This window comes from Pezoporus flaviventris, unplaced genomic scaffold (genome assembly GCF_033815535.1).
Source record: "Pezoporus flaviventris isolate CSIRO_AGI_PZ_B2104156 unplaced genomic scaffold, CSIRO_AGI_Pfla_v1 ptg000055l, whole genome shotgun sequence".
NCBI classification, from domain to species: domain Eukaryota; kingdom Metazoa; phylum Chordata; class Aves; order Psittaciformes; family Psittacidae; genus Pezoporus; species Pezoporus flaviventris.
Genome location: NW_026892603.1, coordinates 2,636,433 through 2,659,555, shown reverse-complemented (window position 1 = coordinate 2,659,555; position 23,123 = coordinate 2,636,433). Strand labels below are relative to the sequence as shown.

General features: G+C 37.5%; 1 protein-coding gene across 1 annotated transcript in view; it reads left to right on the top strand.

Moving 5' to 3' along the window:
• Window positions 1-23,123, top strand: part of AHR (aryl hydrocarbon receptor) — a 59,292-nt gene that overhangs the window by 14,333 nt on the left and 21,836 nt on the right. The gene's annotated exons all lie outside the window — the stretch shown is intronic.

The window sequence follows — 23,123 nt, the reverse complement described above, 5'->3', positions numbered from 1 at the left end:
CTTGTCATGCAGCTTAACAGCTCTGTACCGCTATGGGTTGATGCAACTGACATTTAATATACCCCAAACCAAGCACCTAAAATTGAAAAGTATGTTTATGTTGCAAAGAGCTTAGTATGCCAATTTATCTGTAGGATAAAGAGGAGAAACTGGCTACAAATACTGACAGTTAACATGTTGTTTGGATTTTCTGTTCTGAATCTGTTTTCAATGATTAATGTTAATCATTATTAGAACTCAGTTTGGAAGGGAGAGAAATAAAAGGTTATCTCTTTTTCTCTGCCCTATATGTATTATTTACATGTGGAAAGACATGTAGGAGACTTTTATGTTTCCCAAAGCTGTTGTAAAGTTTCTTGAAAACCTTGTGTCCCAGTGTGCAAAGCATTTGTCTTTTCTCCATAGTCTCCATAGATTAGTTTTAAGCATACTGTTCTGGACTTTGCTCTGGATATCTGCTACAGCAAATCATAGAATCATAGAATAGTTAGGGTTGGAAAGGACCTTAAGATCATCTAGTTCCAACCACCCTGCCATGGGCAGGGACACCTCACACTAAACCATGTCACCCAAGGCTTTCTCCAGCCTGGCCTTGAACACTGCCAGGGATGGAGCATTCACAACCTCCCTGGACAGCCCATTCCAGTGCCTCACCACCCTCACAGGAAAGAATTTCCTCCTTATATCCAATCTAAACTTCCCCTGTTTAAGTTTGAACCCGTTACCCCTTGTCCTGTCACTACAGTCCCTAATGAAGAGTCCATCCCCAGCATCCCTATAGGCCCCCTTCAGATACTGGAAGGCTGCTATGAGGTCTCCACACAGCCTTCTCTTCTCCAGGCTGAACAGCCCCAACTTTCTCAGCCTATCTTCATACAGGAGGTGCTCCAGTCCCCTGATCATCCTCCTGGCCCTTTTCTGCACTTGTTCCAACAGTTTCATGTCCTTTTTATGTTGAGGACACCAGAACTGCACACAGTACTCCAAGTGAGGTCTCACAAGAGCAGAGTAGAGGGGCAGGTTCACCTCCTTCAACCTGCTGGTCACGCTCCTTTTGATGCAGCCCAGGTTATGGTTGGCTTTCTGGGCTGCGAGCGCACACTGAAGCCGGCTCATGTTAATTTTCTCATCAACCAACACCCCCAAGTCTTTCTCCACAGGGCTGCTCTGAATCTCTTCTTTGCCCAACCTGTAGCTGTGCTGGGATTGCTCCAACACAGGTGTAGGACCTTGCACTTGTCATGGTTAAACTTCATGAGGTTGGCATCAGACACCTCACAAGCATGTCAGGGTCCCTCTGGATGGCATTCCTTCCCTCCAGTGGATCAACCGAACCACACAGCTTGGTGTCATCGGCAAACTTGCTGAGGGCGCACTCAATCCCACTGTCCATGTCAGTGACGAAGATGTTGAACAAGACCAGTCCCAAGACTGGTCCCAACACCGATCCCTGAGGGACACCACTTGTTCCTGGTCTCCAGCTGGACACTGAGCCATTGACCACAACTCTTTGTGTGCGACTATCCAGCCAGTTCTTTATCCACTGAATGGTCCATTCATCAAATTGATGTCTCTCCAATTCAGAGACAATATTCTCTCATTTGCAAGATCAGAGCCTAAAGTATAATTTATCCTATGCTAACCATATATGTGCTCTGGAGACTGACATTTTTACGGTTAGTATGAACTCAAACCCGGAATGGGTAGCAAGGTGAAAAGCTGTGTCAGGAAATACTGCTGCTTCTGTGACACTTTGTATTCCAAATCTTGTAATCTTTGTTAGCATTTTTATTACTATACTGTAGCATCTAAAGATAATGAGATTTTGAGCTTTTTGGTTTTGTTATACAGCCACAGTAACTTTTGATCCCTTCTCCAAATACAGTTTGAGTGGAGAAGTATAATTAGAGGTAGCACCAGGTTTTCAACATCTATCTTCCATAGGCTTTTGATTCATCCATTTGAATTTGAAAAGTATAGTTTGCTTGATTGTGGCCTTAAAAAATATGTCATGGTAACTGAAGACTTCAGTGTGAATTCACTTTAAAAATGTGTACAAATAATCTCTTAATGCTGCAATAGCTTTTAATGCTCTGTGTGCCTTGATGACTCAGCAGTTTTCCTCCTGTGCTTGTTGATAGGAGAAATGCTCTAGCTTTTCCTGTTCAACTTTATCTGTGTTCTGATAAGGAAATAAGAGTTGCTTGTCTGATTGAGCTCTGTAGCTGTTTACAGTTCTGTTCAGTTATAACTCTGTTTATTTTTCCCAAGTAAACAAAAATATTAACTCTGTTATAACAGTTTCTGTTTCATACATGCTTTGATAGAGCACTAACTAGTTAAAGAATAAGTGCTTTGGGAATCGTTTTGGAAATCTAGCTAGATAACTAGAACCTCATTCTAGTTACTAGAGCTTGGTTGTTGTAATCAATTAATTTATAATGCCTTTTTAAAGAGAATCTGAAAAAGGTAAAAGAAATAACCAGTTTCTAAAGTGCTTTTCAGAGTTTCAGTTGATGTACTGATAAATGTTCCTGGGAAAAGCCTTTTGGGAGTTCTGCTGCTCAATGCACAATGCCTGTCCGATTTGTATGTTTTAGCAAGGTATTCTATTAATGATAAAGCTTACTATAGGTATTCTAGAAACTTAAATGAAGTAAACTGAAGAATTAGAATAGAGTTATCTGTAACAGCCTAAAGAAAATAGTTTTACTGTTTGCCAGCTGCAAACATTAAAGGGGACATACAAATAGGAATTAGTTGCCATTAGTGATGCATGCTAAACTCTGTTTTTTAGTTGAACAAAGAGATACTCATTTTTTTCCCACTGAATAATTGCCTCTTGAAATTAAGCCTGTGTACCTTTTGAATTGCTCAGTACTGCACACCTTATTCATGGCATCATATAATATCTAATAAGCTGAAAGGCATACATGCTTGCCCCCTGAAGACACATTCTAACTGATTGCATAAAGTAGAAATTTACTATAGCAAGTCCATGAACTGGCTGGTCAACTACTGATTCCCCCATCAAACTGCACTGTCACATCTTCAGTGGTACAATTCCTGTGGGTTAGCATGAGTAGCTAGCTTTTTGTACCAAAGTATTCAGTTTCAGTGAATTTATTTTTTTCCTTTTGGTGTCTAAGTCAGAGAAACAAACTGGAGGATGTCTTTCCTTATTGATTTATTTTTTTTAATTCTTTTTTTTTTTTTTTTCATGCCATGTATATATTTTGCATGTTTGGAGGAAAAGATAAGGGTAGCTCCCAGTCCCCTCCTTGTTTGTACCATTTGTTGTTTGGTGTACTTCTATCAAACAATAAGAGATGTGCCTAGAAAAAATGATCCCAGTCTTTCCTTGTCCTTACAACTGCTCTTAATTTTGATTTGATACCATCATGCTTTGCATGGTGCTATATATAGTTTCTTACCAGAGACCAGGCTGTTGATTCAGTCACATTAAAGGATGTTGAAATGTATCTGGCGTCATGCAGCACACTGATACTGAAGGCTTTTGTTAATATGCTTTCTTGACCTATTTAATGGGGAACTGTAGACAGGTGGAGCCTAATACATAGTTTTGTGGTTTGTAGCTGATCTTTCAGAAGGACAGCAATGCAAATATGAATTCCTGGTCAGTATGCTAATCAGGTGGCATAAACCTGAGTTTATAAAATGAGTTATTCCTAGTGATGTAGAAGGAAAAAAGATTGCTCCTTCTCTTCATGCACTTTATCAGCATTTGAATGTAGAGCACAGAGCTTATGCTCCCCTGCAGGAAAGGTTGGAGCCCCTTGGCTGTAAAAGATTTTTAGGAATGGATCAGCCTGTGTCTTTCTGTCCCTCTTCTGCTTCTCTCAAGCTATATTTGCTGACTGCGGGTCCTTTGCTGGAATGCTTGCAATTACTTCCCTTCAGTGTTAGGAGCGTCAGCTATCCTGAATTCCTTAGTATTTCTTCTGACATGGATGTACACCTCTGAAGTGGCTACCCTTCATTAAGTGAAGAAGTCTTTCCTCAGCTGTTACCCTGTGAGAGTACTAGTCTTATTCATCTGTAGACTATGGGCTCATCAGGCCTAACAAACCTGACTGCCTCTTATGAAGAATGCCTACTTTTGTGGACAATGGGAGAGCAGCTGATATTGTTTCCCTTGACTTTAACAAGATCTTCAGTGTTGACTCTCATTGTTTATGTACCACCAACCTGGTGATTTAGGGTCTTTCCAGAGTATCTCTCCAGTTCTCCCCCAAGCAATCCATTTGTCTTCTCCTCTGTGTAGTACAATTGAGGTCTCACTGTGTTGACATCAGAGGCAACCTGTTAAGTGCAGGGGGTGACTAGTGGTTTCTGCAAAGAACAAGGAAGGACTAATCTTTCAGACTGAGGACGTGCATGTGGCTTTAACAGGGTGCATCTATGGGCCTTGACAGTGAAATAAGATGGGAATAAGTCCCATATCCCAAGTAGAGGTAATACAGTCTTGGGCTGGAAAGGAAGCAACCTTCCAAAAGCATGTTTGACTCCTTTGCCATGCTTCAGTCATTGCAGAAACTTTTCTGTTAAATTGCTGGAAAGTTTTTCGATTTTGCATAAAAAAACAACATCTGTTTGGTGAAGTCTGTGTTTTTTTTTTTCTCAATTTAAAGGAGAGATTTCTGTTAGAAAGTGCTTATTCACTAATATCATTAAATAGCAAGGGTTAGACTTGAATGGTCTTGTAAAGGAACCTTCCAAACCTACCTCCATACCCTTTTAATGTAATAGTGGCAAAACTCAATATTGCATTTTAATAGTAGAATACTTAAACTGTCCTGTTGCATACATGGAAGTGATCTCCGGAGAACATCTAGTCCAGCCCCCCCTGGTTAATGCATGTTCGGCTAGAACAGGTTGCACAGGATCACGTCAGGCAGGTTTTGAGTATCTCTGTAGAAGAAGACTCCACAACTTCTCTGAGCAGGTTGTTCCAGTGCTTTGTCACCCTCAAAGTAAAGTTTTTTCCTCACATTCAGATGGAACTCCTTGTGTTTCAGTTTGTGCCTGTTATCGCATAGCCTGTCGCTCGGTACTACTGAAAACAGTCTGGCCCATCTTCTTGGCACCCATCCTTAAGATATTTGCATGAACTGATAGGATCAGTCTTGGTTGTCTCTTCTCCATTCTAAGAAGGCCTAGAACTTTCTGTCCTTCATCAGAGGAGAGATGCACCAGTCCCCTTACTATCTTTGTAGCATGCCACTGGACCCTCTCCTTTCCTTTATTGAACTGGGAAGCCCAGAACTGGACACAGTACTCCATATATGGTCTCATGAGGGCAGAGTAGATGGGAAGGATAACCTCTCTTGATCTGCTGGCCACACTCCTCCTAATGCAGCCCGGGATACCACTGGCCTTCTCGGCCCCAAGGGCACATATAGTAGTTTGTCCATCAGGACTCCAAGGTCCTTCTCTACAGAGCTGCTTTCTAGCAGGTCAACCCCTAACCTATACTGGTACCTGAGGCGGCTTCTCTCCAGTGCAGTACCCTACACTTGCCCATGTTGATCCTCATTAGGTTTCTCTCCACCCAGTTTTCCAGCCTATCAAGGTCCCACTGAATGACAGCACAACCTTCTGGTGTTTCAGCCACTCCTCCCAGTTTTGTATCATCAGCAAACTTGCTGAGGGCACACTCTGTCCCTTCATTAAGGTCATTAGTGAACGGGCCTCCAGCTAGACTCTGCAACACCGATCACAACCTTCTGAGCTCTGCCCACAACCTTCTGAGCTTTGCCATTCAGCCAGTTCTCAGTCCACCTCAGTGTCCACTTGTCTAACCCACACCACTTCCCATAAATCTCATTCTACTTGGAAGTAAATAACTTCTTTCTTTTCTGACTTTTCTTCCCTCACCTCAAAATTTAGTAAGCTTGTTTTTTTGTCTCTCCTTTTTGTGGCTAAATCAGTGTCACACTAATAGATCTGAAGGTAAGTTGCAATTTACAAGCCTGCTCCTCTTGCTGACTTTTTTTCTGTAGAAGCAAGGAAGAGGTACCCAGACAGGAATTGAATGGGAAGTACCTCAGAAGAAATGTGGGTGTGCCAGGATATGATTTTGGTGATTCAGCAGGTGGCTGTCATCTCTGTGATAGTTGTGGAGCAAGAGTTCATTGCTTCTGTCGTGAAACCACAAAGCAGTATACGGTTTGGTATGTGGTTGATTAAGCTTCAAAGCTCAAGTGAGAGTTGGCAAATTTTAACAACTGTGTGCTTCCTGATATTTACTTTTCTGTTTTAAAGTAAATGATAAAAGCGAAAGTGAAGTTATATTCCCTATGTTTATTTTTTTGCCTTTAAAAAAACAAAACAAAACGAGAAAACCCAAAAAGAACCACAAAGCCAAACAAACAACTGAACCGAAATTCTGGCATTAGGTGACTAGGTACAACTGGCTAGCTGTAAAAGCACTGCATGCTAATTGCTCTCCTGAATTTCTGATTGCTTTTTCTCAACTCCAGGCTCTACTTTAAGTTGAGGAGAACTACCGCTGATGTATTAGAAGCTAAGAAATTCCCAGACAGCATATAGAAACCATTGACCCTTTAGGACAAAAACGTTGTTTAGTTTATTGATAGTTTATTCCTGGTGCTACACTTCATGGTCCTGTAACCTTCTGCCTACTTCTTGCTCTCACAAATGGCTGCTTGCCTTTCAACTTCCATATCTTCATATCTGTAACAGGAGATCTATTTGTTTATTTTAATTTTTTTATGGTCTTAAGAGAAACACCAGTCTGCTTCAACAAACAGTTCAGGGCTTGCTGAACTGCATTTTGGGAATGGGTCAAAGGAGAGTATCTTGTGGAAGTTGAGGAAAATATCATGCACAATCTGTTTAAACTTAAATTACTTAGGTTATGTGAATGTTTTAAAACAGGTTTTTATATCTTTATTGTATATATGTTAGACAAATCTAGTAAAAGCTAATGTCTTAATTCTGTAAAGTGCTTTTAAACTTGGTAAGCATGTTTCTTCAATGTCGTAAGTTCAGCCATGTTTAAGAATGTGATAGCTACTGTTAATGCTTTTAAAAGAAACTGACTCTGGGTATGATATTGTAAGGAAAAGAATTCGGTTACTCTGCAACTTGCATTTTTGCAAAGCATTTTACTCTATGCATGCCAGGAACCTTTTTTGTATAAGCCAGTAGTGTTGATTAACATCATCTGCCCTGTAACTAACTTCATAAACTATCCCTCTTCTGATGTCTCACATGGAGAACAAGAATATTATGCAAGATACTGAAAATGGAATTAATTTTACAGGTGCGGAAAAATAGTCCTAGTTCATTACTTTGGGTCCTAATTTTTCTGTAGTTGCTAGTATTACTACTGTTTGGTAACAGTAGGCTTTATAGCCAGTAGTAGCTGTGACTTCAGGAGTGACCTTTAGCCAACAGTTTGTAGATTTGTCAGTGTGGGAGGAGAAGACAGACAGAGCTCGGGCATTAAACCACTGATGCGCATGCTAGTTTTCCATTTTAGTTGGTCTAGCACTAGAATGTTTTGGAATTTTTTACATACAATATTTGTAGCACCTCAAAGGTCAAGTGATCTCTGTTAGCAAATTTTTGAGGATAAACTCCTGATGTTAGGAGATTTGTATATTTGAGTTCAACTGGGAAGATTTTAGCAGTCAACAGTCTTTCCAGTTGCATTTAGTCAGATTGTATATTTTGAAAACATTTTAAAACCATCACTTAAATATTTAAGTCACTTCAGAATTGAAGAGCAAAATAGGCATTTGCTTTTCTCAAACCATAGCAGAAGAAAAGATTACCAGGCAATCAGTTCATGCTAAGCTATGGTGTTTCTGTGATACATGAGTGATACAAAAGAAAGATTGGGAAAATGTTAAAAAAAAGTATGAGTAGCTGACTGCCTGCACTTTTAAGTACTGTGTTGTGCGACCTGGTTTCATTCTCGGACATGATTTCTGCTTGCTTAATTGAAATAGCTTGCAGGAGTGGGAATAGGGAATAGGTTTTAAAAAAAAATCTTGTTTTGCTCTGCAGGCCAAATAAAGGTGAACTTTTATAAACAATAAAAGGCCTTGATTGTAAAGAAAAATATTTGTGATAGTGGGCCAGTGTGTTCAAGCAGATCATCCTTCACCAAATGGACCTGAGTTGCTGGTTCATAAAATGTGATCTGGGGTATGTTTATTTTGTCCCATATGTAACTTACTTTATGATCTTTTGGAAAGGATTTGTCTGATTAAGGAACATAAATGGAAATGAACAAGGAGGGAAGGTGATATGAGATGGAAGGGGGTAGAGTCAAATAATGCACTGTTGGATGGTTATAAGTGTTCAGAAAACAATTCTTCTTTAAACTTCTCTCAGAGAAAACAGGCTTTGCAAAATCTTTAGTGCCGTTCAAAGTTGTGTGCTACTTGAAACTTAATTGGATCTTATCTGTGGAAAATCATATGGGAAAAGATGTGTCTTCCTTTGAATTTGGTAATGGCCCCTAAGCCTACAGTTGCTCTTTTTTGTAAAGTGAGTCACATTCCTTTCTGGATGAAAATAAAACATGACAATTTACACTGTATATAAATATTTTCATACTTGAGGTATCTTTCAAGTATTCTGAAGATTCCTTGGCTGCATGAGCCAACACCCATACCCACATCCGTATTAAAGTAAATGTCAAATTAGACCCATATTAAATTAAATGGAAAGTACAAGAGACTTTTGGAGAAATTGCCTTAATTTATCTCCTTCCCCCCCACCTTTCGCATTAGCAAGCTACAGCAGTGCGAACATGTCATTACAAGATTCTTCCTTTCTGTTCACCTTCTCTGATGGAAGAGCCCAGTAGGTGCTATTAGGATCCTTCTTAGCATCAAGAATTCAAACTCCATGTTTGAGGGAAATGCAAATCATACCATTAAATGCACATAGGCATACTTCCAACCTATAGATGTGTTGTAGGTTCTCTGGGAAGATACAGTCAAGATTATTGCTTTCACTGTTAGCCCCATGACACGAGGATTTCATCTCCCTTAATTAGAAACTTAATGTTTAACAGAGGGTGTAGCTCATCTGGCAGCATCTGTGAGATCTGGGAAATAGATTTATATTTTTGTTTGGGATTTTATCATTAAAATAAGTAGGATTTTATCATTAAAATAAGCAGGAACCAAAGCACTAAAACATGTCACTAAATGCTACTTTTTATCAAAAATGTTAACCTAGGAAATAAAAAAAAATCTATATTATGGGATACTTACTATATTTATATATATACCTGCCACAAACTGAACCCTCTTCCCCGCAAGACATTGATAATAGCTCAAGACATTGATAAAAGCCTTAATGTATTTACACTTAAATTATAATTTTGTCATTTCTGGTAACTCGAAAATGAGTCTCAACCTTGTAAATTGCTAGCTGATACAGTAAGTCTGAATATAACGTTGCTGCAGGATCACCTTTTCCATGTACTTCTCTGAAAATGTTGCTATCTCCTTTCTGAATATAATAACAGGCTCACATTGAATATGAGAGTAATTATCACCCCACTTAAAGGCTCTATGTAAGGAAATCACATGCATATGGTAAATGGACCTAAGAGGTGGAAATAATAATTTTATAAAGGCTTATTTTTGTATTTTTTTCATGCCATGCAAAGGTAAATGTTGTAATCAGCTGTGATACTCAAATTTGATTTTTAGTTTTGAAGGAAGGCTGAATTGTTTATAGCAGAAAATTTTGCTGGTTTGTTTGCAGAGTAAGTTCCTTCTGGAGAACAGGTTGGATGTCGAGTATTTTGTAACTTCAATTTATTCTGCAAAGCTGGCAGCTATATATTTATGTTTGCATACTGCTAAATGTTTGGAATGAAACAGTAGATATTTTTGGCACTGGGATCTAAGGATGGAAATGCCATTTGCTACATAAAAGCAGAAAGTTGTGAATTACTACAGTACTAACTAGACTAAACACCCATAGTTCCTTTCTTAAGAAATACATTACTGAACTCTATCAAAATTATTTCCCAGTTCTGTCTGAGGAGACAGGCAAGTATTAATGGTTTTCACAATCCTCCAGACATGAAGAGCAGTAAAACAAATCTCTTACTATAGACAATTTTTTTAATTTTTTTTTTTTCAAGTGCTTCTTTCATTGCTAAAGCTAGAAGTAGGCTAGGAAAGTTCATAGCAATACGATAACTTTGTCTGCCCTAGAAAGCCAGGCTGTCCTCAAGAAGGAATGCCTGGCAATTTTGTCAGTCGTTTATGAGATTGAACAAAATCGGATCCATCTCAGAGGTTCTGGATATGCTTTGTGCAAAACAGGTCATGTCTATCTGACCTGCTATTTTTGCTTTCTAAAGGTTGGTACCTTCCTCTGTTTACAGATTAGTATAGTCATCACCAGTAATTTGCCACTTTAATTCCCTTTTGCACTTGAACTTTGTGTTTAAACATACCTGAGAAACCAGTCAGAAGTTATGCTTTTAGCAGGGTGATTTTTATTTCCTTTTTTTTTTTTTCTGCCTAGTAGTTCAGTACACATACGTACTGTCTCCAGTTTTGTGGTACATGATCATTTAACTTTTCCTAAATTGGTAAAATAACTTAAGTCACCAACTTTTCCAGCAGTTTTGCACAGCCTGCTTGCTTTGAGTATGTTTGGGTCAGGAAATGTTGATGCCTCACATTAGCAGTTGAGCTCTGCAGCAATGTCTGAAGCTGAGTGGCTGTGAATGTTGAGTTGCAGTGGCCATCTACTCACTGTATTAAGGAAGTGCTGTTGGCTTTGTTTTGCATGAGCACTGTATGCTGTGAACTATCGTAGCTTAAAGGCAAATATGTCTGCCGCTAAAGCTACCCAAGCGGTAGAGTTAGCAGTGTCCACTTTCAGGGTAGGAAAGCAAGCTGGGAGTAGTTTTTTGATGGCTGTCCTATCTTCACAAATAAAACCATTTAATTCTTTGAACTGTTGTGTTTGTTTCTATCTTATTATTTGTGGTTTGCTATAAGAATGAGGATCATTCAACTCTATACTCATATGGAATGCAGACATCTGAAACTGAACAGCAGAATTAATAAACTGTGTCCAAAATTTGTTAGTTTGTAAGTGCTATCAAACTCTTCTTAGAAGTTTTCATCTCTGGAAAATTAAAACATTTTTCTGTCTCTTTTTATAAACTTATGGTGATGTATTTATTAAATATGTAGGTAAAAATAATTGCTTAAATTAGGATTGGCAACTTTTTTCCCAGAATTGGTGCCATTCAAGGCACTAAGGGAGATGCATATAGATTTTTTGCCAAAAATTCTCATTTTCTGTTCCTTCTGTACTGTAAGGTCAGGATCCAGAATCCTGTTTACCGGAATCCATTGGTACTCATTTCTACAAAACACTTCATAGGAACATCATATTTGAAACAAAAAAACCAAAACATTATGATCAGAATATGATACAGTTTACAACCACTAATAAAAACAGTCTTCATGAGTTCAGAATCCTCCTGCACAAGGGCCTCCTGGGAAGAGCTTTGTGTCATCTTGTCTCTGTGTTTCCTTCACGAGCATATTAAAGCTAATAATAGTTTCTGTTTTATCAAAACTAATCTTTAATTAGATGGAGTAATTTTAGAACTGAAGCAAATGTCTCAGATTACAAATATGGGAGTAAAACTTAGTTTCTGTTAGAAGATGAAACAGATGAATAGTTGCAACTATGCTGGATTGTTTTATATAAACATATCTTGTCATTAATCGCAGTTGTCAAAGGAATGTATTTATAAATGTTGTGTTTAATAATTCACAAGGCCTAGTGAAGCAGGTGGAGCTAATTGAGTGAAATTGCCAATAGATTATTTCCAAGTATTTTTGCATGATTTTCTTTCATGTTTTAAACTGTTAAGCTAAGTGCATATATTTCTGGAATTGGGCGAGTTATTTTCCTGGTGAACGTAGTGAACACGGATAATATAAATCTTTTTACTTAAGAATCAATTGTGCAAAGACAACTTGACACACATCTGGGGGAGGAACTGCGCAACTACCAGAAGTGCTTTTGCTTTTCTTCCTGGCTAAATCCCAGATACTCTAAGCATATGGAATAATTTAGCAGAAAATACATAATTATCAAATAGATCTGTCTTTGCCACCTTGAACATTATTTTTTGTGGCAGAGTAAATGAAACCTCCTGTTTAGATTTTATTTCATTTGATCTTTGGCTGTATTGGCAGAATTTTTTTTTTTATTTTTTATTTTTAAAGACAAATGGCACCATTAAAATATGCATTGATTTGTGCTTACTTTAATAGGAATCTGAATATACCCGATAAAGGCATGGTACAAACTTCTAACTGAAATTTTGAGGCAAAGAAACCAAAGTACATTTATCTTGGTAAGAACCTGAACAATCTATGTAACTGTAAAAACAAGCTTAATATCATGCAGGTGTTCACAAGCAAATGTATGCACATTATTACATTCATTGTAAATAAAGCTGCCATCAGATTTTGGCCCTAAGCTTGCTTCTGACTTTCTTTTCTATGTGGAGGCCAAAATCAGTGAATGCCAATTCTCCATTACAGTGTCCATTCTGTGAGCAGATACCCTTACCAGTGTTGTAGCTTTGTATATAAAAATGACTTGCAGCCTAAGAAACCTGCTGTCAGGATGAATTCAGTATGCTCCCTATTAAATGATTTAGCTTAATTAAATTGATTGAAAGTTCTTTCAGAACTGGGTTTTTCTGGACTAGGCTATGCATTTCACATGAAGCAGACATCCCACAGAAGAGCAGAATGGCTCATTCAGCAGTGACTGGATCAAGGTCTGATCTTGGCCTTTGTGGCCTGGACGGGAATCTGTTTTCTAATTGTAACTTTCAGGCTTGGGAAACTTCTATCATGAAAAAAAAACCCAAAAACCAAAAACCCTCAACAGGAAGAGTAGGTATTATTTGTACCCTCAGCTTTAAGACTTCCTTAAGACTGAAGTGGAAGAAAGGATTTGGAACCACCTGTAAGCAGAGGGGGGAGTGAAACATGAATTTAGCATACCTTGGTACTGTGAAAATGGGATATGTAACTTTCTCCAGGCATACAAAAGAAATCATTGGCCACCAGCTGGATTTATGCCATATGGAGGACAGTCAGGAGAACACCTAGTTTCTGAATCATGCTTGAGGTCAGGGTGAAGCAGGTACCAAGCCGTTCTTCCCCATCTAGAGAGGGAGGTATAGCAGCTATACATGTTGGGGCTTATAGTGAAACTTAGGAAACTGAAGTACACATGGTATTTAGACTGTGAGGTTTCTAAATAGTTTATTTGGTATATGAACCACAAATTTTATGTATCAAGTCTGTTGTATGGAACTGACCTTCTGGAGTTGTACGGTACTCTTGCATATAGCCATATCAATCTCTCTTACAATTGTCCATGTAAAAACAGTATTTCCCATTATGTGTTTTCAGAAGTCTGGGAGCGCCAGAGAGCAGATGTTCAAACCACCTCCTAGAATGTTAAGAATATTTTCTACTTTGGTAAATCCAGTTACAAAATATCAATGACAAGTATTTTCATACAGTTGCAGTTGTTTTTTGTATTGGCTTTTCTGGTGGGACTCAAATACAGTGGTGGGGAGGACTGTTCATTAAGTTGGACTACTTGTCTTTTGTTTATTCCTTCTGAAAATTTTGTAGTCTCCTGAAAGAGTCTTGGAAATAGAATTGGATAGTGCTTTCTCATAATGCATAGTTAATTTATCAAATTCGGTTTAAAACAATGGAGATTCTTTAGAAGGTTGTGGTTTGTAGAATCTAGTTAGGGTATTACACATATCATTAGAACATGTGCAGAGGAGGCCCAGAGAGTGTGTATCACAGATGAGACTGAGTTTGTCCGGCTTAGTGTGGCAAAATAAAGGCTAGGGGTTATGATTGAATTCTATGGATATACCAAGTAGGGTAACACTGAGAAGGGAGAAGAGCTGTTGAGGTTAATGGGCAGCATTATCACAGGAGGGCAAAGGAATAAATTGGATGAGATAAAATGTGCACGGAAGAGTTGAAGGTGCCTAGTGGCAAAGTAAGTCTTACTAGGATTTCAGAAAAAAAAAAAAAAGGAGGAGGGACTTAAGTATTCTTAAGTTTTAGCTTGCTGTTTTCTTTGATGTCGCAGCAGTTACCGACTGAAAATGTTGCTTTGTTTCATTTGAGATATTGCACCTTCCAGGTCTAGCTTTTTACTGGCATTTCAGCCGCAGTGAAGGTTGAATGTGCTTCAAAAACATTTCAAGAGGAAGTGGCACTTACGTGCACCCTTTCAATTGTCAAAGCTTCTTTAAAAATAAGAATACATGGAATTCCCAAACAAGAAAGGAATGTGTGTGAAATGAAGAGTCAGTGAAATAGGCTGTTCTTTCTGCACATCTGGCAAAATCCCATATTTTCTGGAAAACTATGGAAAAAGTTATGTGAAAACAGATGGAAATCCCTTTTAAAGTGTGGCATGGAATTGTCAACTCCAGACATAAAAGATACTTCAGCAACACATCATGGACACCATATCAGCTCCATGGTCAAGTAGTATCACAGCTGTAGAAAGGTCCCTTGTGCTGTCAGATTCTCAGAATAGGTTGTATTTCTAAGTAGTTTGAAAGCAAACACACACCCACACACCCACCCACCGCACACCCCTCCCCAGTACAAACAAGAAAACCAAAAAAACCCAAAAGCTTCAAAATCCCCCAATCTCTCCCCTTCCTAATCATGAAAAACTCAGTAAGTTCACACAAGTCAGTTCTTTTAAGGCATGTCACTGCAGCAAGAAACTGAAAACTTGTGGCATCCGAGGTGCTATTGCTCGTCTTTAGTTTTTGTGTGGTTGTCCTCCAGGGCAATTTTCTAAGGCAGGAGCTTGCTTTGTTTATGTGTGTCCTGGGTTAAGCAGTAGCAGCCATTTTTCTCCTTCTTAGTAGCTGGCAGTGCTGTGTTTTTGACTTTCAGACTGGGAACAGCACTGATAACACCAATGTTTTCAGTTGTTGCTCAGTAATGTTTACTTTGACCAAGGACTTTCTGAGTCTCATGCTCTGCCAGGGAGGAGGGGAAGCCAGGAGGAAGTAGAGACAGGACACCTGACTCAAAATAACCAAAGAGGTATTCCATACCACAGCATGTCATGCCCAGTATATGAACTAGGGGCAGTTACCCGGAAGGGCTAGATCAGTGCTCTAGTCAGGCTGGGTATCAGTCGGTGGGTAGTGAGTGGTTGTATTCTCTTCCGTGTTATTTCCCTTATCATTATTATTATTGGTGGCAGCAGTAGTGGTTTTGTGTTATACTTTAGTTACTGGACTGCTCTTATCTCAACCTGTGGGAGTTACATTCTTTTGATTCTCCTCCCCATCCATCCTGGAGCGGGGGACGAAGGGGGGCAGTGAGCGAGTGGCTGTGTGGTTCTGAGTTGCCGGCTGGGCTTAAACCACAACAATGTCTATCAAAGGATCAGTTAAGGGGTGATGCTTTCTGAATACTGTTTAGGTATTTGTCTTGATTTTTGGGCAGCTTATTAACAGTAGAAAGTCTTTCTCATTTTTTGGATATGTAGTTCTGCCGTCTTAAAATGCTGCCATGACTGAAGCTGTGGGGAAAGACACCTGTCAATTTTGGAGACTTGCAGTTAAAACATCATTCTTTTAGGATATTTAACCATGAAGTTAGTGGTTTTTCTCCAAAAATAACAATGGAAACCCAGTGTCTTGTCCAAATTCTGGCTTAGGAAATTGCTATACATTTAGTGTGTCACAAATAAACTCATTAGGTAAGACCTAATTCCTTGTCCTGGTTACCTGCTGTTACCTGTTCAGCTTTCTATAGAAGAACGAGGTTAAGGTTCCTTTCTTGTAAGAGGCTTTCTGCTGTATAAAAATCATACCAGGGAGAGCGGGAGCTTTTTCACAGAGGCTTTCCCATATTACAGGTGCTAGAAAGAAGGAGTTTATGGTTTTCTTCTTCCTGTTTAGTATTTGCCCATGTAGTAACACACTTAGCAGAACAATGCCTTATCAGTACAACAAACTATTAAAATACATCTCCTAGTTTCATTATAAAGTAGTTCTGCTATTGAAGTTGTGGTTCAGTAAATGCACAACTTTCAGTACTGTAAACTGGCAAAGTAGCTGAATTTTTCATTTCACCTTATGAAACTTTAAGGCATTTTAAAGTTGCCGATATGCCTTTGTGTTATTTTTTTCCTATAGATATGCCATTTAATAATTATTTAAATGACAAAATTGACAAATCTGTATTAAAATTATCTTCAGTAGAATATACATATTCAAATGCACACTCTGTTCAAGCGTAACATATCAACACAGGACTAAAGGGGAAGTAAGATATTAATAAAGTGGTTTATCAACATAGGTGTCCAGAAGGGCTCCAAAACTATTTGAAAGGGATTTTTCCTGCTTTTTTTTTGTTAACATCAGTTAATTTTATAAGCAGAAAAATTAGATTCTCTCTTCCCACCCCCCCCCCCGGTATAACAGTAAACTCATTCAGTGTTTCATAAATATGAAATCACAGATGTGATCTAGAAATGTGACTTCTGGAAAATTCATGACTCCCTTGGAGTCTTGGCCAGTGAGATTCGATTGAAGTTTAGGTAGAAAAAAGGTGATACTCCTGCCAAGTTTTTTTTATCCCTCTTATGATTTGTAACTCAACATTGGAAACATATCCTTGCCGTAGACCTGGAAACCAAGTAGCACTGGTCTGCACTCGGATGCATGTCAGTTTTGAAAGGGCAAGCAACAGACTTCCTTATGCCAAAAATAGCTTTTGTGCTAAATTCTGTAAGAATAGGATTTGATCACAGATAAATGGAAAACGTGGGGTAAACTTAAGGTCATTTTAATACTAGATGGGTTTTCTTTGGTGAATCCAAAATATCACACATTGAAAAAGCTGTGACACTTGGCATTAAGAAAAGTGTTGTATACGGTTTTTATTCCTCATGTATATTTGTTTTATGTTGATTGAAGCGAATAGTTTAGACTTCATCAGCAGTTCAAGTAAGGTGTACCACTTACGTGCTTTTCTGTAGTTGAGTATAAAATATGAATGAAAACATGTCTGAAGTGTAAGTACGTACAGTGGTCCCTGGGGAAGTTCTGGAGCTGTACCTTGAGTAATTTCAGTCAGATGCTGACAAAATACTTACTAGCTTATTTTTGGTTTGTGAGTCTGTTTTCATCCACAGTCTGTGAAATGTTCAAGTATGTTTCTTAATAGAACCTTAATATAAGAAGTTCTTTATTTTGATTTATATCTTTAGTCTAGCAAACACACATGGCTTTATTGTAGTTGCATTTGTGGCAAACCTTAAAGTTCCCTGGTAGTTTCTATAGAAATCTTTTGTATTAAAGCAGTTTTAACCTTCAGAATCATCCACTTCTAGAGATGAAAATTTCATTATTCTGTTTTCTTTCTAGCCTAAGCATTTTGGGGCAAATCCTACATTTTTTCCTACATTAAGGAAATCTTGTATACTTGAAAATCCTCACACCTGGGTGGGCTTGAGCTCTCTCTGCTATGTTTGTATAGAAGCATGAGGTTGCATTTTACTTAGATAGAATTTGGGTTAAATGAGAAAGTACTGGATGCCTGGAAATGCACAAAATCTGCATTGCAAAGGAAATGATGCCTGGAAATTCTTGACTTCTAGAGATTTGTACACATCAGATGATGATCAGCATCTGTACAGCAGCTAAATTATTGACTCTCAAAAGCCCAGGAAATTGCCAGAACCTGACTACTTACATTTTTTTACCCTTGTTCTCCTTTCCTTTTTTAATTCCCTCTGCTGAATCTCTCATTTTAAAACATACTCTGGTAAAAGTGTTATTCTCCTTTTCCCCCTCAGTCTCTTTTTCTTTTCCTTTTTTTTTTTCTTGTTCACCAGCCATAACCTACTAATATTTTGTTGCAAGTATTCATAGTGGTATGGTTTATCCTCTTGTGATAGCTGCTTTATGGTGTTTTCTCTCTCTTGAACCTTGAATAATTTCTTTGATGTCAAATCAAGACCTCAAAGAATCACTACCAGTCTCCCATGGCGCATAGGTTCTTTCAGCTGCTTTTCCTAAATATATAGATATGTTTATGTCTCCGCGTTAGCTGAAAATATGCACATGAATTAAAACAGTGTTCTCTGAGTTTGAACGTTGCTTTTTACTAATTTTTTTAACCTGTGTTCTGCTTTTGTTCTGGAAATATCAAAACATAGGCAGCTCCTGCATGCGTTTTATTGGTATTTTTCTGCTTTAAAAGTAAAATATATTCTTTGAAAGCAATTCCAGTATTGTCATAAATTGGCACATTGTCATTCGCATGCTTAAGAGAAAAAAGGTATCCCAAATGTACAATTTCACCCGTATTTTGCTTATGTTTACAAAATCCAGTTGACTTCCATGACTAGTTTTGTAAATTGTTTTCTGCATATAGTGCTTTAGACTATAGCAGAATAGTGAGGCATTTTTAAAATAATGTGTTTATGCTTTTTTTTTTGTTAGTAATGGAAAATACATGTTGTTGTGCCTCCATCCATTCACAGTTTACTGTAATTTACAAGCTGTATTGTAAGTTGTATTACAGCTTACAATGAAGACTACCCTTGAATTATTTCAGACATGTAAGAAAAAAAAGATTGGTGCATATCACAAGTTCTCGGTGTAACTGTTAATAGTTGGCAGAATAATTTTAAGACAAGATAGTGCAATTAGAAAATGGAAATATGGAACTCTTCAGTATTGATAACTTCTCAATATTAAAACCAGGATATGTCTACCATACATTGCTTTTTCCAATACTTTAGTGTAAATACTTGCTCACCTTTTAGTAGGATATAAATATACAATATAAAGCTATCTTGAACATTATTCATAATTCATAAATTAAGGGAAAGGAAATGCAAAACTTAAGTCTCCATATGCAGCGTTTTCCATGTACATGCAGCCTACACAGAAGTCAATCTTGCCTCTTTGTGTAACGTAACTAAAACGTTACAGTTACAATAATTCAGAATTGCATTTAATTTCTCCTGTATCTCTAAGTATGGAGCAATCCTTTGCATATTTATTAATGAAACGTACAGTTTATGCTATCTGGTAGAAGTGTAACTATTTACAAAGTATGAAATCAATGCATGTTTTATCTTTCAAAAAAAATCATTAATTGCATTTTTTTTCTTTGTGTTATTAACTTTCATAAGCATTTTTCCCTTTACAGCATGGGTGATAACAGGTGCCGAATTTTTCATATCATCTTAAGTAATGGAGGTAGCTAAGCTTGTGTCTAGGTACATGGATATATGTAATTTTTTCTCCTACTTCAGATGGATCCTTTGCCAGTATAAACAGTTTAGTGTGTATTCGTGATTTAGACAAGAGCTTTCTATCAAACTCAGTTTTCTCAGTAGTGCCTTTTTTGTCTAGTTTTGCGTTGTGATCATGTTGAAGGTTAGCATTTGCTGCTGAAGTAAGACCACCCCCCTCATCAGAACTGTTGTTTTTTACAGTAATCTAGAACAGACTAGTTGAATTCATAATTCTGCTGAAAAGGTTATGAAACAGTCTACATTGGCTCTGACTGCAAACTTTGACCTGCTTGGCTGAATTGTGGGAACTGTGCCAAAATTTGATAGAAAGCAGTTCTGGGAAGCTCTTTAAGATTAAATTCCAGGACTGCATGGCTGATGTGCTAACGATATACTTGTGATATTAGGCAAGTGTTACTTCAACACAGTTTTAGGCTTTAACAGATCATTTACCTAAAAGTAAAAATCATCTCCAGCCTGTTTTAAGTAATTTGTTGCATCTGAATATGATTTTAAAGGGCCCAGTTAAAATTTTATATCTTGATAGTTGTTTCTCTACAACTCTGTTGGGTCAGCTACCCTGGGTCCTCAAAAACTTTCTGCTATGCTTTTTCTTTGGGAAAGAAAAGGTAGGAAAGAGAAAAGGTTCTAACTGCAGAGTATCTTGTATGATTTCAGAGAAGCTTTTCAGACAGCAGTCACTGAATCAGTCTGTATTCAGCACTCTTTTAACATGTGACTGGTTTAGGTGAATATTGAGGTGGAAAGTCTGTTTAATCATACATTTCTTCACTCCTTTCATAATAATAATAAGCATTTGGTGTGGGAATGATTAGGTTTCATTGGAGAATAATCTCTCCAGACTCCTCAGCTGAGTACCAGCATATGTGGTTTATTTCCTTCATTTATGTCAGAAAAAAATCTTTATTCATTCAACACAGAAAAAAATACCTTTATTTCTTTTCATATTTATTTTGTTCTTTCTGATGCTTTGCAAAAATGCACTTTTCTTCAGATTAAATAGTGTCTAGATTTGAGAAAAACAGTATAATAGAACTTGATTTGGCTGAGTTGAGTACTGCAGGTGTCCTGATACACTCTCCTAGTGATCTTAATCTCTTGTATGGGCCAGACAAGTGACTGTTGCACGATACAGTAGTCACATGCAGGTTAAAGTCATTTTTATTAGATTTCATTTTTACTGATACTCCTTTTGAATACTTTTACAAGTAATGCAGGTGTGTCACTTCTTTCATGGTAAGGGGTACTGGAACGGTTTTTGTATGCCTCTGTATTACTTTAAGAAGTTTAACTGCCAATAATATTTTCTTGAAGTGATAGTAAAGTTGGCAACTTGAGTTTTTGTGTGTTAAAGTAAGATTCTGTATAAATGCTCATCAGAAAGTTGGCTGGATAGATGCTGATGTATACCTTATGCTGAATTCTGTGTGTCTCCAGTTACTTTATTAACTGCAACAATTAATACAGGTAGTGCCCTTTCAGGTATGTCAGTGAATGAAATTAAATGAAAGATGGCATTTGGCAGTAGGTAGAACTCAATTGCTTGGATTCTGGAATTCTGTTCCAGACCTGAAATAGTTCTATGTCAGACTTTTTTTTTTTCCCCAGACAATACTGTTAGTCTGTTAAAATACACTACAACTCTGTACAAATCTCTTATCACCTGAATGTAACAGTTAGAACTAGAGATTAGAAGCTGGTAAACACTGTTACTGTTACCTGATTTGTCTTTTTAGGTACAGTGTAAAACTGACTATCTTTCATATTTGCTGTTTTGAGTGCTAAAACATTTCACAACTGTAAAACAAATGTACCAGAAACTATAATGTTGTTCTGTGTCTAAAAAAAAACTGTTAAAGGTCACCGTCTAGTTCTGTTGTCTTTGGGATTTAGCTTTTACTTCAAACCAGGAAAGTCTGAGCAATGGAAATGATACTTGTTGCTGGACATAAAATTAAGAGACAGTCATTGACCTACTTGGAAAGCTACTGTTTACAGCCTCGCCCTCTTGCTAAAATTGTGTAGCAGATTTTTAACAGGTGTAAACAACTTTTCTTTAATTTTGTTACCCTAAAGTTACGAGTGGGAGATCCTGAGAGGTAAATTCTTTGTTTTTCATGTGTTTCAGCATATGCATGTAGATTTTTTTTCTGTTTACTCTGTGGGAGCATTTGTGTTTTAATTTCCTGTGGCTGAAAATTAAAAGGGGATAGGCTGAAGTGAGTTGTACTTAATTCAGGATTCAAAGATTATAAAGCAGTGAACTACTGGAATTACTTTGTCTGACTAAATAACGTAGACTCTGAGAAGTATGAGAATACATAGCTGATTTTAAACTAGGTGATGTTCACTGTAATATTACCTTTGGATGAGTAGTGCTTTTTAGTTTTAATTCTTCTTATCATCTATTACTGTATCTTTAGCTAATATTTCTGAGGCCACAGCATTGTGTGTTGTGACTAAGTCTGTTCAGAATTATTACTTTACAAGATAACCCTCCCATTGTCTTGTCCCAAGGCCACTTGTTGGGATCTGGCAGCCTTCAATTTGACTATATCAAACCACACATTGAAAGTTTTCATCCAGGTATCTGGGGTTGCTCAGTGTCAGGGACCTATGTTGTTTCTGTTTGTTACTCTCGTAGTATATTTGTCAACCTAAAATCCTCCTAGCGTTTTTTTTTTTTATAATGTTTGCTTGCAGTATATTAATAAAGAAGTTTAGTTACATGGGGGTGAGGGGACTTCAAGGGGACTTAGTGAATGTTCTAGATATCCTTCGAAATTAATGCTTAGGAAAAATATATTGCTCCATCTTCCACTCACTTGAATTTCAAATGAATTTGCAGTTGCAATTCTGTGTGGCCCGTTGCAGGTCTTTTTGACTCTATGGTAGGAAGAAGTGCATTAAGGTTTTAATTTCAAAGCAAACCTTTGGATAAATTCCTGACTGATTAATCAGTTAAGGTGGTTTTAGAATATATTTTTCCTCTGCGGTGCCTTTATGGGATATCTTAATGAAAACTGTCTGGCTTGAAAGTTGTTAGCTGCGGTGATAGCTTGAAAAAAACCTGAAAGGAATAATTTATCTTTCAGTTAATGTACATACTGTAAATTATCATTTACCTTAGTTAAAAAGCGAGCAAACAGTTCTTCAGGGTACTTGACTAGAGTTCTGAGCAGCTAAAAATGAAGGTTTTCCACAGGTTGAAAAATCATTGGGAATTTAGGGTGAATATCTCATTGCTTGATATAAGCCATTGGTTATTTTACAGAAGCACTGCTGCCTTAATAAGTTCCACTTGCTTTACAGCTTAGAAATTTTGTGGGGAGTGGTGATGTTTAGCTTTATGGGTAAAGATACAGTCACTCAAATAGCTTTAAGCTGCTTAGGAGCTATAGACCTGCTCAGACTAATTTCAGATTTGGAGAATTTTATTTTTTTCTTTTACAGACGATGTGGAAACCAGATAAATTCCAGGTTATGGACTCTTTGAATATCTAGTTTTACTTAACAGCATCCTGTTTATTAGAAGACACATTAAGAGATGGGAGGGAGTATGTCTTTCATGTACTTTATATCAGTTTGGTTTGATTCTTCATCCCTTATTCACTGAGTAATTTTTTTTTTTTTTTCAATTGAATGTATTCGTAACCTGAAAAATGATCTATGGTTACAGTATTTTATCTGAAGTTAGAAACTTTGCTTAA